Source organism: Thamnophis elegans, chromosome 5 (genome assembly GCF_009769535.1).
Source record: "Thamnophis elegans isolate rThaEle1 chromosome 5, rThaEle1.pri, whole genome shotgun sequence".
In the NCBI taxonomy this organism is placed as follows: Eukaryota; Metazoa; Chordata; class Lepidosauria; order Squamata; family Colubridae; genus Thamnophis; species Thamnophis elegans.
In genome coordinates this window covers 25,056,883-25,073,221 of record NC_045545.1, presented here as the reverse complement: position 1 = coordinate 25,073,221, position 16,339 = coordinate 25,056,883, and the positions used below count along the sequence as shown (strand labels likewise).

The window sequence follows — 16,339 nt, the reverse complement described above, 5'->3', positions numbered from 1 at the left end:
CTTCAATTCAACACTCTCCCAATACAAATTCTGGTTTCAAATGAATTATTAGTTTTTAACCTTAGTAAATAGAACACTTTATAGGTAGAAAAATTATGCAAGTTTCATTAGGCCTGGTAGAAGCCTGACCTCTAGTGGACAAAGGTAAAGAAATTCAGCTCAGTATATTCAAAATATACACTCTATTGCCAAAAGTATTTGCTCACCCATCCACATAATCAGAATCAGTTGTGAGTGAATACTTTTGGCAATATAGTGTATTTTAGATTTAAAGACAATCTATTTTGCTAGTTATAAATAATGGATTGCTTATTACACACACACACACACACACACACACACACACACACACACACACAGAGCAAAATTTGGGCTCAAGATAATAAATTACCATTTATATTTTGATATTTTTGCCCAAAACGTACTTTCAAATGCCTACCTGCCAACACAGACAACACACCAGGGGTAGAGAGAAAGAGTGCTAAAAGTCCAGTATAAGGTAATTTTTTCTCCCATTCCTCAAGAAGGCTCAGAATGGATATGACTAGAACTGGAAGTACAGTAAACAAACTGCTTTTGATCTCCTTTTGTCACCTCCAGAAACTGTACAACTGAGCGATGATGTGAGTCCTCGACTTATGACCAAATTGAGTCCAAATTTACAGTTGTGAGTCGTTGCAGTTGTTAAAAGGTCACCACAGATTACCATGTGACCAGACCCAATTTTACAACATTTTTAGCAGTGATTGTTAGCGGGTTCAATTTTCCCCTACTGGCATTTTTGCTGGAAAATGAAAGTAAATGCTAGCAGCCAACAAAATGCTTTGAAAATCAGGGTCATGTGACTGCAGGACACTGCAAATGGCGTAAAGAGAAACTAGTTGTCAAGAGTCCAAAATGCAATCAAGTGAACATGTGTGTACAGCTATCATAATTTCAAAATTGGGTCAGAAGCATCTTCTGGGGGGAGTGGGGTCCATTGTAACATCAGTTATTAAATAACACGGTTTAAGTTGATGCCTATCTATATCATAGTTTTCTGTATTTTACGTTGTTAGTGTTATATTTCTAAAGCAATTTTAACTGTTCCAAACCCCTCAAAGCCCCACCTCCAGGAAATAAAAAGTCCTGGTGTGCTCACTCTAGTCACATTATCTCATTGCTGCTATGTCCCTTGCGGTTCTTGATTCTCTAAAGATTGTTTTAAAAAAGAAACATTCCCCTCTATTGCCTAATGTTATCAGCTTAATATCCCTGGCTGGTTATCCTTCTACCAAACCTTCCATTGGCTTTTACAACAGAGCAGTAAGAAAACTGAGATCAGTGGTAACATCTAGGAAGGATCCATCATTGATAATATGGAAACACCTTAATCATGATAACATTAAATATATGAATGTAAATTTAGAACCGCAGTAAAATGTAGAAATAAGAGCTATTAATAACTTCCAGGTGATATACGGTATTAAACTATATACTATTATATATATATATATATATATATATATATATATATATATATATATATATATATATATATATATATATATATATATATATATTACACTTAATTTCTAAACAGCCAGCTTTTTTTATGCAAACATTTTATTACTAGTCCAATCTGGAGAAACAAGGCAGTTTGTGATAACTTTTAAATCAATAGATCAAAAAATCAAGCCCAACAAAGCAGTCCGACGAAAAATCCCACAAACTGATCTCCAAGTATACTAATAATTCCTGAACTTGAAAATAAGGATGCTATTTTTTTTTGGGGGGGGGGGGGGAGGGAATACCTTCAAAGAACAGGAACACTTGGGCTTTTGTAGCACCAAATATCAGGTAATCTAGCTGCCAATCCTTTTTCCGCCACAAATAGTGTACTTGGTCTGTGGCAAATCTGTAAAACAAAAGATCAGGAATTAAATATATAGATAATGAAAGAAAAAGAAAGAGTCTGTAGAGGGAAACATACCTCTTTTTGCAGCAGTAAAAATGCTATAAAGACTTTTCTTTTAAAATGTATCTGGTTATTAATAACGTGATAATTTAATGAAAATACATGCTTTCTTTAAAATGTTTATGAGCCAACAATGCCATATAATATTCAGTAAGCAAGTGGACCACTGGCTGAACTCAAACACCCTCCATTGCATAAGGCAATTTTTACATCATATTTTTTTGGGAACTCAGCCACTGTGGTTTGTAAATCAGAATGTTCTCAATGGCATCAATCACGTATTTGTTGACACAGAAAAATGCAACTTTTGACAGTATACTGAATGTTCAGCATGGCCTGTAAATCCTACATTGGCTTTTTTCCACTTTCTCTTCTAGAAAAACAAATCTTATATTAAAATAAACAGCCTGAAAGACAAAGCACCATTCAAACCTTTGGTATGAAATTACTGTATTTTTTCATTATAAGATGCTCCGGACCATAAGTTGTACCTAGCTTTTGGGGAGGAAAACAAGAAAAAAAGAATCTGCTTCTGCCTCCCAGCATCCATCAGTAGTCATCTGCCTAGCATCCTTGCAGCAAACAGCAAACAGCCTGGTCAGCTTCAGCACATTATCATAGCCTGATTTAGCACGAGCAGCTGATTGGTGATTGGATCAGCCTCTTGCAATACCACCAATCAGCTGTTCCAAGGTGCGGAGATCGCTGCCACCTATCACTGCCTCTGCGTGTCCCATTTTTGGCCTCGACGTACCCTATTTTTTGTTTCCACATGTCCCATTTTCAGCCTCCGTGCATCCATTTTTGGCTTCTGGGCATCCCATTTTCAGCCCATTGTAGGCAGCAGGGATTATTATAGGCAGCAGCGATCAGCAGTGGCGGCGACAATCCCTGCTGCCTGGAATTGGCCGAAAATGGGATGCATGTAGTCCGAAAATGGGGCACGTGGAGGCTGAAACAGGACACACAGAGACCGAAAATGGAGTGTGCGGAGGCAGAAGGGCGGGGCTTTGGCAACATTTGCTCTATAAGATGCACAGACATTTCCACCCACTTTTTTTGGAGGGGAATGTGCACCTTATAGGCCAAAAAAATACGGTATTCTGTTCAAAATTTCTACTGTCCCTCTTTACACACACATAAATAGATGTAAATTTCATTGAATTAAATGTGGGGTTATTGCCAGTTCAGTCAATATTCAATTTCAGCCCTGGCTTGCTTTCTGTTTCCTTACAATAAAAAATCAGTTTCAAACATATTTAATAGTATTGAGATGATTGCTTTGACTTTTACTACAAAATTCTATCATGAACATGAAATTAAATCTAAATAACTTGCCAGGAGGCTAAAACTGTTGTCGGTCAAAATTAAAAAAAAAACATAATTTTGTGACACCCCTCAAAAAGGAGTTTTCTAAAAACAATTTTTCAAAGCATTTAATTCTATGAAAATGATCCACAAAAATCTGATATGATAACAGATTTGAACCTTCAACCTCCACCTCACATCCTACAGGCTGACTTTTCAGCTCATGGGGTCTTGAGCAAAGCTCTCTCCCCTGTCCATCCTACCAGCCCTCCTACTCCTACTTTACTTTGTCCTTATGTTTCTGCTATCTGTGGGGAATTAAGGAATGGGAAATGCCTCGATAAAATAGGAAGCTGATCTTGCTGCAGTTCCTACCAGAGCATTAGAAGGATGGCTTTACCTTTCTATTCCTCCTTACCATGAAAAAGGTGTATATGAGCAAAACTGCCAGGGCTACTAGGCGATGCTCTCTGCACTCCCTCACTTGTGGATATTGGCACAGATCCTGGTTCATGTGAGTTTGACTTGACACCCTCTTTTCCCTGATGGAAAAAATAATATGCCTGTTGAAGCACTATTTCTCCATATGGAGACATATTCCAGAAGAATACAGTAGGACACTTTAAAGAAGAAGGGATTAATGCATATCATTCTGCTTCAATAGTTAACCAAAGGGTCTAGAATAGATCAAGCTACTTGACCAAATTCATTTCCTTATACTTAACACTTTACTTATACATAACACTTTTTGTTCCAATTTACACAGTTCAGTGAGCCAGAAAATAGTATGAATAAGAAGGTCTCTCAATGGTTATTGTCATTTTACACAAAGCGGTGGAATAAGCTGGTTCCGTACAACAAAAGAAAGTAGTAGTCAATGAAACAAAAAAAGTGGTTAATACATGTAGGGAATGTGTATTTTCCTCCCCATATTTAATATATTACACAAGGGAAGTTGATTTTGGTAGAATTGTACAGGAATGATGACATGTCAGCCTGATTCAAGGGAAGGTCAGATGAATATGCACCTCTTGGGGAATGGAAAAATTGCTAATGAATGCTATGCCCGATCTATTCAGTGATCTGGGCTCTATAGAAAATACCTTTTAAGAGGAGCTCATGAAGAGCCCATGCAATAAACAGTTCGATGGTGTCACTTTGGCATATGAGCCAGAATTCCATGAACATAGTTGTGTTGGAGATATGTTGACTATTTAAACCAGGGGTGTCTAATCTTAGCAACTTTAAGGTTTAGCTCTTTAACACTTACGTCCACAAGTCTTAAAATTGCTATGGTTGGACAACCTGATTTAAACAAAGCAAAAATTATGTTGTATTAAACATATCTGCAATCTTTTCACACACAACTGAGAGAATTTCCTCTTGACTGCAAGATCAAATGTCCTTAATGTAACAGGCTATTTCTGATCCCCAAACTGTACTCTCTTACTGATATCACAAGCTTTCCTCACAGCACCATATTCACACAACCTACTAACTACCAGGAAGAAATGAAAAAGGTTCACCATAAGCTTGAATGTGGCCCAATTGATTGGTAATCAGAACTTGAGCTAGATGCCTGCTTCAAATTTAAAATATCCTACTATTGTATGAGTGTTTGACCACAGCCTGATTCAGGTATTTATAGAAGAACAAGCAGAACCTGAGGACAGAGTCAAGAGAGGAATCAGCCTGGAATCATTACATTCCCATAAGCGGTCCAAATTCAGCCCTTCTTGAATTCCATTAGTTTAAAGGTAAAGGTTCCCCTCGCACATATGTGTTAGCTGTTCCTGATTCTAGGGAGTGGTGTTCATCTCCATTTCAAAGCCGAAGAACCAACGTTGTCCGAAGACATTGCCGTGGTCATGTGGCTGGTATGACTAAACACTGAAGGCACACGGAGCACTGTTACCTTCCCACCAAAGGGGGTTCCTGTTTTCCTACTTGCATTTTTATGCAAAATACCAAAAACAGGTATTTTGCCGACATTGTAACTCTATAGATAATCAAACCACTAAATTAACATGGTTTGGGATTATGTGGAATATGAGAGCAACCTGAGTTTAGGAAAGATAGCACAGATGTATGTCTGTTAATTTTATATCACATCTTTCTTTCAGAGATAGGAGTGTTAACATACTGTATTTTTTGGAGTATAAGACGCATCTTTTTCTCTCAAAAAAGAGGCTGAAAATCTGGGTGCGTCGTATACACTGAATACAGCATATTTTGCCTCCCAAAACCCAGCCCCCTTCACCAAAATGGCCATGCAGAGCCTTTAGAAGGCTTTCAGAGGGCTCCTGGGGGCTGGGGAAGGCAGAAATGAGTGAAAAACGGGCTGTTTTTTGCTCAATTTTGCCCCCCCCTCCAGCGCCCAGGAGTACTCTATAAACCTCCTAAAGGCTATGCATGCAAATATTTTGACCAAAAATGGGCCTGTTTTTGTGAAAAACTGGCCATTTTTGCTCATTTTGAGGGGGCACCCCCCAGGAGCACTCTGCAAGTGCCTTTTTGGGGGGTAACACGGGCCCATTTTTGCAAAAAAAAGGGCTGTTTTTGGAAAGTTTGCAGAGTGCAAAAATGTTTTTTTTATTTGCCGCTTCAAAACCTTGGTATGTCTTATACTCCGGTGCGTCTTACACTCCGAAAAATATGGTATATTAATGAGATGTACAAAACCAATTTCTAGGCTGTAATTAAATTGGCTTTTTGTCCATTTATATGATTCTCTTTTTAGTAGTAGTATTAGTAGTATTACTATAACTGTAAGTTACCTTGAATTTCATGTGGAGAATTTTAGTGTTTGAGACATTAAAGATGATGAGGAGCAAGAGGAGCTGTTGCTAAGTAACAGAATACGTTTCATAAGCCAGAAAACTCTTCACCGAGCATCTTTGGTTGCAACAAACTAGCCTAAGGCTCAAAAAAGCTGAAGTAGTCTCTGATCAGAAACAATAGGTGGCTCTCAACCCTATTTTCTCTGCCCCTTCCAAAGAAACGTGACATTGTGCTGCTTAGACTTGCTGGAAAATTACAAAAAGGTGTAGCCCATTATTATTTTTTGGCCTATTTCTAGTGGCAATAAATGAAACAAAGAAAAGACTATGTTAAACCTCAGACAATCATGCCACATTTATGTTTTTAAAAATGCCAGTACTTCCTTCAACACTGGAAAAATGGGCTGAAAGCCAATCTTCTCTGGTGATAACATTAATCACTATCACTCACTGTAGTCACTGATTCGTTCTTTAAGCATAGCAATCAAGAGAGTTAATGCTCACATCTGGACTAAATGGAGCAGTGTAAGTCAGAGTTGTACATCTTTGTTTTCCGGGGAAAGATTTATGATTTTGTGACAAAGGCCTTTTCTAAGAGCTTGAATTAGCTTTTTATTCAAAATTATGATAGTGCTGAACGAGGGCTATTTATGAGGCCATCACAGCACTCCACCCTCACATGATCACGGTTGAGGCACTTGGCAACCAGCCTGAACTTACAACAGTTGAAGCGTCCTGCTGTCATGTTATCACGGTTTACAACCTCCCCTGCTGACTTCCCACAAGCAAAGTCAAAGGAGAAGCTGACAGGGAAGATTTAAGTTGCTCTTGCTCCTGTCAAAAGTATGATGTCCCGGAGATATTGGATCCTGTAGTGCGCACTGCAGCACCTCCCTGCCTGCACTCCATAGTACAGAGGTCTCCAACCTTGGCAACGTTAAGACTTGTGGACTTCAACTCCCAGAAGCTGGCTGAGGAATTCTGGGAGTTGAACTCCATAAGTCTTAACATTGCCAAGATTGGAGACCCTTGTCATAGTGCATTTCCACTTGGCCATGCCTAGCCATTGAGTCCTCTGTCTGGCCATGCTCACACAAGCCACTGCACCTACCTGCTCTCCACCTATCTGCACTCCAGGGTACTTTCAACACTCAATGCACCATTGCACAGCATCACAGGATTCCCTTACACAAGCATGTTCACACTGTGTCACAGCAATCTTCCCTGCCCAACTATGCTTGCACGAGGCCACAGTACCCATGCAAGTGTTTTGGCATTGGGTTTTCTTTGGGGGGGGGGGGCGGCGATATGATTGGTCTTGTTAATCTTTGAATGAGGACTGCATCCTAGTATGCAAAGGAACCAGTCATCTAAAGGTAATTATGCAGCAGAGGATACAAAAGTAATCGGCTTGTACAATCGCTCTGGAGGGGTTGTGGGCTTTGGCAGACAAAAATGTCCTGTCATATTGTGGCGGCTGGACTTTAGTCATTATGCATTTGTTTGCTTTTAACAATATTTATAACCAACCTCAATTCTGATCCTCTGGGTGAGGTAAAATGAAGAAAAGGTATTGGAAACAGATAAAAGTAATAGATTCTTAAAAATGCGAACAAGAACAAAGCTGCTATATCATGCTGCTGCTTGGTCTTATTTTTGAAACATCTGTTGAGCAGTGACCACCCATACCTCTGGGACAGGGTGTTCTTTAAAATAAAGGCTACCACCGTCATCTGGCCCATGATCCACAAACCTCAGAAGTAGAGAGGACTTCCAGAGACCTATTCTAAATACCTAGACCTAAATACCTAGGTGGAACTAATTTGATTTTGGCAAGTATCTAAATATATCCTGGTGCTGCATTGTAAAAGGCTTTAAAAGTGATAGTACTTAATTGATATATTGGTACTGTACTTCAATTTGACCCAGCAGCCTGTTGGCAACCAGGGCAGATTTTTTTTTCAAGAATAAAGAAGCACATACCACTGAAGGGGAGGTTTTAATGCCATAGGATAAATCTTTCTAAGAAGATTGGAAGATTTTCCCAATAGGGTTATATTCAAGAATTGGAATTTGATAGGAATTTGGGCAGGTTATTTCCTGATCTGTCCTGCAAAAGGAGTCAGACATTTTTTACTAGGCATATATTTTATTCATCCTAGATATATAAAATATCTGAACATTTGATCAGTGTATTTCTAAGGTCTTAAGAATGATAGGAAAAACATAATAGAAAAATAAGAGTCATTTTTGTTCCTGCATTATGTAGACCATTATGGTCTATGGTAGTGCACTTGTTTTTTATGAAGCTTAATTATCTAATTATTTAAAAATATGTTTATTGCATCTTTGAGTTTTAAGATCTGCAACAAACAATAACATGACAAACTGACAGGAAAAAAAAGCTGAGGCATGGGTCATATGCAACTCTGCATATAAACTGAAAATCAACAAAACTTTCAAGGTTTTGTGATAATTGAAAGAAGGTATATGGCAAGTAAAACGGGATTCCATTTGGACAACTTTTAAAGTCCCATTTTTGAACAATATTTTGTCTTTTTAGCATTAGCTTTTTTATGAGATGCACCACACTGCTCTCTTACATTTAGCTTGTGATCAAATAAAACCTGAATCTCCTTTTCCACCTTAAAATCAGGGTTTCCTGCTTAACTTCGTTGAAATTCATCATTTAGCTCAATGTTACAGTTTAACAAAATTGCCTGAACATTGATTTAACTTTGTGGTATTATCTACATTTTCAGTTTCACCTCATCTCAAAATATTATTAAACAACTCATAGCAAGCTTTTAAAAAAATAAAGCCTATGATGGTGCAGTCAAGATCCCAACCATCCCCAGATGGTTTTAGAAATTTTATTAAGCATACACTGACTTTATTTTATGTAGTGTTAAATTATAGTTTAAACAAACCAGAAGTACTTGGGTTCATACAGTACACAAAACCTCCAAGAAGCTGCATTTTGACTTGGCCAGATGTAAGAATTCATCCTGTGGATTCAGTTGTTTAAACCAGCTTTGTCTCTGGCTCAGGAATTCTGGGATTTGAAGTCCACAGGTTGTGAAGGGGCCATAGTTGCCCACCCCTCCACTGTACTGTACACATTTGTTAAATCTAGACCTGAACTCATAGGAGATTCAGATTTTTACATTTAATGTTATTAAAGTTTTCAGATGCAGGGCCATGGCTGCAATTAGGTTGTTTGGTAAATCCTTGATGATTTGCCAGCCATTCAAAGGCAAAAGGATCTTTTTGCAAATGAATTTCTATAGAGGGAAGGAACTCCTGTGGAATGGTTAAAATTCAAGCTTGCCATTCATTAGTATAAAATCATATATTTTCGAGTTAGTTTTTATGATCTTTTGCCTGAAACTCAAGGCAATGCACATAGAGTGCTCTTTTTTTATTTCTTTCCATTAAAATTGCCTTGTGTAGAAAGTTGGGCAGAGTGAGATTGACTGGCCTCAAGATCATCCAGTGAGTTTATGTAGTTGAGATGGACTAGAACCTTCATTCCCAGCTTCTAACCCAACACTTTAACTATTACAACACAAGGTGCAACTTCAACCTATCTGGAGGACAGGTTGGAGAAGGCTACATTATTATCTAGACATGTTAGTGGAAAACTGGATGCTGCGTTTAGTGTAGGAGCATCACTAGCATTTTGGTTTTATTGCTTATCTATGACTAGCAGTCAACAAAATACAGATGTAGCTGATACAAAGCTATTTATTTTTGTTTATATGGAAGACATGTCACGTACATGAGCTTAATCTTGTTTCCATCTTTAGTTTTTTTCTTGCTAAACCAGACTTGCAAGATTTTAAAAAGACATTTTCTGATACTGTATTTCTATTTGATTGAATGAGTGACTGGTTTTGCAGCTTATCACATCAAACTTGTGGCTATAACTTTTAGTTCGCAAAGCATCCGAATGTTTTTTGCTACATGAATGTTGTATCTTTCTACTGCTGTCTAACAAATTAATCTGCATTCATATCAGTACAGCTTTATGTACAATAATGGATTAACATTTCAGTATAATTTCAGTTATGGTGTATAATTTTTGTTGAAATGAATTGTACTTCATTTGCTATTATCTGTTGTCTGTCAGGGTTCTTTTCTTATTCAACCTTGCTTACTTCCATATGGATGGGTGGGTGATAAAATGCCCATATCTGAATTAGGGGCATTTTCTGAGAATTCACCTAGCGCATGTGAGTTTTTCTCCTAAGGAGAAAAAGAAAAAGCAGATGTTATTCTGGCTTTTCTGAAGGAAGCAACAGGAAGAGTCGAGCATAATTTTGTTTCTCTTTATAAAGAGAAAGAAAGAAAGCAGAATGCAGATCCCAAATTATTTTCTGTTCCTCAAATGACCATTGTGGGATCTTGTAATCTGAAGTTATTTATCTTATGTACTTGAAGTGGGAAAAAAACCAAAACCTTTGCTTGGCCCATCCATTGCACACTTTGAGCCTGGGGCACTTATTGATAAGCACAGTTTCTATAGGGCAGAGGCTGTGAATTACATGGAAGTTTGGAAATACTAAATACTTTAGCAATAACTTGTTTTTGAAGAATTATATTTTGCCTTGGTTCCATAGCATAATTCATTAATTTCTTATTCAGCTATGTAGGAACCTCCAATCTTGAAAAACACTCCTTGCATGTGGTAATTAATCTTTATACAATATAGCAAACTGATACAGTTCCTTTGAGACACTGGCCTGGTTCATATAATAGCCATACACTGTTTGTTTGACTTTAGTAGTGAGCATGTTATATGAATGCAATCACTGTGGTTTAGAAATCTGCTTTATACTTTGTTATGTAATTTAGTTTATAATGTAATATAATTCAGTAAATCATGATGGAACAAACTGTGGGACGTGCAAGGCAAGAATCCAGTTAGCGTGTGCCGGTAGAGCTCAACAGCAGACTACTGTATTACAAATTTTGTCTGCAGATGAAATGAGACAATATTTCTTTTCTGCTATAAATGCTGAAGCCAACCAAAGCCAAATTGTGAAATATAGTCAATCTCCACAATAATACAAAATAATCAAATTCTGCAACTCCTAAAGCTGAAATATAAGATGTATCTAGAGGTGGTACGGTAGTGGAAATTTTGAGTAGTTCCGAGAACCAGCAAATAGGCTGCCTCTGCTGCCTCCCAACTAATCTTCTTTTGTTGCCCTGAACAGGAGAACAGAGCTGGAAAGAAGGTTAATGGGGTGGGGAGGGAATGGGGTTTTTGCAGTATCCTTCCCCTGCCATGCCCACAAAGCCACACCTACAAAGCCACACCACGACCACAAAACCGCACCCACAGAATCAGTAGTAAAAAAAATTTGAAACCCACCACTGGATGTATATGTCTACTGTACAATCAAAACCATAACCAACTTTCAAATTATGAGATAAAACTAAACTATTGAGCACCCCTCACAATTCTTTCAATCTTAACTCATCACCAGGGACTACAATTAAAAGAAAAACAACTTCTGGTATTCAAATTGCAATTGATATCATTTTATTCACGTATGTGTCTATGTTTGTGTCAAAGAAGTTGAACTTGACTACTGATAATTTCATGGCTCCAGCCATTTAGTATTCTTTGCAACAGTATGGAAATTATTTACCATGGGATGATTTTTTTTAAACTTCTACTTTATCCTATAACTCTGGGATTCCCTGAAGGCAAAGACTACTGAGTTCCTCAGCCACTGACTGATGATATGACTCTGTACTGATCCAAATATTTGCAATTTGATAATGATCTGGAAGGTATCCTAGGCCAATGTCTACTAAGGTCAAGTTTAAAGCTGACCTTGCCTAAAGGTCTCCCATCCAGGAATTAACCAAGAATGCAATAAATCAATTTCAAAAAAGCATGATGGGCATGTGCAAATGTGGAAAACAATTGTTAACATTTACAATAATCTTTAAAATGGAAAATAAAAAAATGTAGCTCAGATCCTAAAAATATGACATACTCTAAATCTCTAAGGAATCAGTTTACACTGTAAAACACTTTAAGTATACATGCTGTGAGAATAGTTACATAAAATCTAAATAAATGCAGTCTGCAAAAGAAAACAACCCTAACTTCAATTCATCATGACATTATTTTTTTCTATTTGCACAGCTACTAAAAAAGTTAACAAAAAATACAGAAGTTGAAGCTAAATCTTTCTTAGAGCAAATAATCTCATGTCACCTAGAACAGTTATAATGTGCTGACAGTTATAATCATATAAAGCAAGCATAAGGAGGGATTCTAACTTAAAAGAAATTTAAATAGAGTTTGTCTTAAATAACTATTAAATAGAAGAAGCTGTTTAATCCAACTTTGTTGCATTTCACTATGCTGTCAGTCTTGTGTTTCATTTCCATAACAAACAAAATCAACTTTAAGCATGACAGAACACGTTCAACAACTCCCTAATGTTCTGCTGTCCCATTTTCTTGTGACTAGATTCCCAACATCAGGCCTCCACAAATGTATTTGCCAAGTGTCAGAACAAAAGAGAAATCCTTCTTCAATTCCGAACTTGGAAATGTGAGGAGACCTTCACACTGTACTGAATTTGCAGTAGACTTGGGGATATTAAAATACCCTCCAGAAAGGTGGAGAAGTGTGTTTTTAACTTGAAATTTCAATCGTGCTGAACTTTGGAACAGATAGAAACTCACCATCAGTGAAAGATGAACACTAAGGGAGATAGGAGAGGCCCACTTCCTTTCTCAATGTTTCTGGTCATGCAGAGCACTATGGGAATGATCAATGACAACTGTCTCTTATGGAAGTCTAGAAAGACAAGACTGTGGATTCCTGCCAATCATACTGTTACTTTAGGGAGGAAATGCAATTATTATTCAGCAGACATTTCACTAGCAATGGTGAAAGTGTAATGTTTATTACTGTTTTCAGCATACGCTCCAGAGTCACCTAACATTCAGATTGGAACAATTACTTCCTTTTTTCCTTTCTTACAACATCCTCAGTACTGGGTGGAGTCTCATTCGGCTCACTTTCACAAATTGTAGAGATTTTTTTTAATAGTACATAAAAGCAGCTTAAGACAAAGCAGACAGTGGAAGGCCCCTTGATAACTATTTTCTCCTGCTTTTTCTCCTTAGGTTGTGTACAAAATGATTTGTTCTTTCCAAAATTCTGCCATTTTGAAAAAGATTTCAAAGCAGGAATAGAAGACGTGTGTATTTTTGCCAAAATCCGGAATACAAATTATGTTTGTGATACTCAACCATTACTGAAACACCACCAATAGAAAAAAATAAGTATGCCATTAATAGTTAGATTCATCTCCAGCTACCATGCCGACTGCTGCCTTTTTCTACAACTACGAAGGTCTATAAAAATCCAGAAACTGAATTATTAGCATGAATTAGGATTATGAATGATAACACTTTACCAATGAGATAATAGCATCTGTGCACTGCTGGACATCCAGAGTAGGCAACCTCCATCCACAAAATATTGCAGCCAATGTACCAAACAGGACAAAGATGGGTCTTTTAGCCAAACAATAGTGATCCCTCATCAAGGCAAAACCAATCTGCCATATACTGATTTCCCCATTCCCAATCTGATGCTTATGATGATGGGAGTTCAATGTCCAAAAACTCTGGATAGCACCTGCATGGCAGTAATTAGTAACAGATAAAGGAAGTGTTGTCCCTCCTTCGGTGCTTTTCTGCATAAGGTATAAATACCACTTTTTGTTTTGTTTTTACCGAGGGGGGCCAACAGAACTTTTAAATTCTGTGCGATTGTCTGTGAGAAAAGTGGGCCAAATGTATCATACATTCTCACAGGCAAGCCAAACTTGCAAAACATGGGTCAATGCAACCCCTGGGCCAGAGGAACGTCGAGTTCCTCTAAACCAGTGTTTCTCAACCTTGGCAACTTGAAGATGTCCGGACTTCAACTCCCAGAATTCCCCAGCCAGCATTCGCTGGCTGGGGAATTCTGGGAGTTGAAGTCCGGACATCTTCAAGTTGCCAAGGTTGAGAAACACTGCTCTAAACCTATCCTCTGCGTTTCTGAAATAAGGGCCGATCCAGCGGTCCAGGGAAACCTGGGGAGAGGGGGGAAGCCCACTCCTTCGTGGGGAGAGCCAGTCAAGTCAAAGAGCTTGGGAAGGAGACACAGAAATTAATTCAAGATCCTTTAACTGACTCTAACAAAATGATAGGCTGAGGCTCCGGGAAACCGGTTAGGGAGGCTAAGGGCAGGCAGGGCTCATTGCCTCAGAACCTGGAGCTGCTTCCATGCCCAGGCCCGGGTCTTCGGCTTCGCAACAGTGTCTGTCTGGTCATCCCCCAGGCGCTTTGGGCACACAACCGCGCCTCCGTTCTCTAATTGACCACGGACGGCTTTGAAGTGGGGGGAGAAGAAAAAGAGGATCCCCGGACGGGCTTCTCCGCCTTCGCAAGCACAGCCGGGATCCGGGGAGCCAGCGCCAGGGACGGGTGGCCTAGCGGCCCCAAGCGCCGTTCTCGCGCCGCAGCCACGCCTCGCCCAGCGCCCCGCAGCGGCGGGAAAGAGCCAGGCGCCCCCGGTGGTGCCCAGTGCCGCCGCCGCCGCCTAAAACCACGCCGCCAGCCAGGGACGAAGGGCAGCGGCGGGCAGAGCCGAGGGACAGTCCTCACCCGCCAGCCGTCGCCGCAATGGCGAGAGGCGGAGACAAAAAAAACCCGGGGCAGGGAAGGAGGAAGAAGGCGCTGTCTCTCACCGAGACCCTCCCGCTCTTCCCCCAAAGCAGCCCCGCCGCCCCGCCGCTCACCGTCCGCGGGACCCTCCTCGACGCCCCCACACGCCTCCGCCCTCCTCGCCACTCGGGACTCCACCGTCTCTATGGGCGACCGGAGCTGGCCGACCTCTCACCCGCTCCTCCTCCTTTCCTCCTCCGCGGCTAGCTCCGCCTGGCCCCGGGCGGGGAAGGCGACAGGGCTTCCTGGACCGCCGCCGCCGCCGAGCTCCCTTCGCCCGTTCGCCCTTCCCAGCCGTGAGCGGCTTCCTCTCCGCTTGCCCGCGCCCGGCAGGTTGGCTCCGCGCCCCGTGGCGGCCAAGGGCCAGGTTGGGCTGGCGAGCCGGCCGCAGCTGTTCGGTTCAGCCCCGGCTGGCTACAACGTTGTTGTAGGGTTGTACGCGGTTGGGCGTGGAAGGTTCGCCCCGACGGGAGGCCGCGGATCCGGGTGGCGCTTCGGGTTGCAGGCAGGCTGGGAAAGATCTGGATCGCTCTATCGTTTGGCTAAGCCGAGCCGGTGGCTCCCGGGACTCCGTTGACCATGTGCCTTTAGTCGTTTTCGACTCTTAAGAAGCAGGTCGATAGATCTCTACAGGAACCCCATAGAGATTCAGGAGGGCAAGTCCTTTCTCTCCAGTTGCTCTTCGGAGAATATGAATTACGGTAACCCCTCGTACGGCATCCCAGGAAGATGCTGTTAGAAAAAATGTCAAATTTTGAACGGGGTTTTCTTGATTTTATGGGGAAACTAAAGACCGATCAGAGCCTGACCTTAGACAAGCCACTATTCTTGCAATTTTATTAAGTTTTAGAAGCAGATCCCAGCCCGAGTATAAATGAATTTGAAAGTGACTTCCAATCAAACGCGCTCATAACCAAGCAGGCTTGATTCCATTACTAATATATTTTTTCTGGAACCACGAGATGGGTGGCACGTAAATTTAATAAATAGATAAATTAAAGGTATGTGATTACTGATACAGAGTGTGCTTTGTTTGGAGTCAGCGTGCTGTATGAATACAGCCATCTGGTTTCATAAACTACATTTGGGTGACACTACACTGTAGTGTTTACATAAACTATGGTTTAACTGATGTGTGAATTATATATTATCTGTGCCAAAGGTGAATTTTTCAGGCGCTCTCCACTGCTGTTCGTCTTTTCGCCCTCTTTGTAATATCACGGCTAGCCAATAGATGGCATCATCTCTTTATGAAAAGTTGCCCTTTGAAGCACCACTTTTGACTATCACTAAAAAGACAAAAATATACTAGGCAACACTTTATTTCAGGCAGAATAAATGATCCTTAACCAAACAGAGCAGAATTTATAGCTGTGACTTAAGACTCTGCTCAGTAGATCAATTTTTGCTTATTTTTTATGGCTATAAGTTGTTGGAAGGTTGAGGCCTACACTTGTTCTTCAGAATGAGAAATGGAAATACTGAATTAGGTAGGCTTGATCAATGCCAGGAGATAAGGCACTCTCTGGATCCATCCACG

The 16,339-nt window shown here is 40.1% G+C and overlaps 1 protein-coding gene across 3 annotated transcripts in view; it reads right to left on the bottom strand.

Annotated features, from left to right (window-relative positions):
- The window catches only part of GNG12 (G protein subunit gamma 12), a 49,211-nt gene extending 33,428 nt beyond the window's left edge, over positions 1–15,783 (bottom strand). The window contains exons 1-3 of one of the 3 annotated variants that reach the window (XM_032217610.1): positions 14,874–15,780; positions 3,684–3,807; positions 1,794–1,897 (exon numbers count right to left, since the gene is read on the bottom strand). The gene's annotated coding sequence lies outside the window, so the exon portion shown is untranslated. Of the gene's footprint in view, positions 1–1,793; positions 1,898–3,683; positions 3,808–14,873 lie in introns of all 3 variants that reach the window. The other 2 variants (XM_032217609.1, XM_032217611.1) reach the window with 2 other exon arrangements.
- Positions 15,784–16,339: the final 556 nt, after the last annotated feature.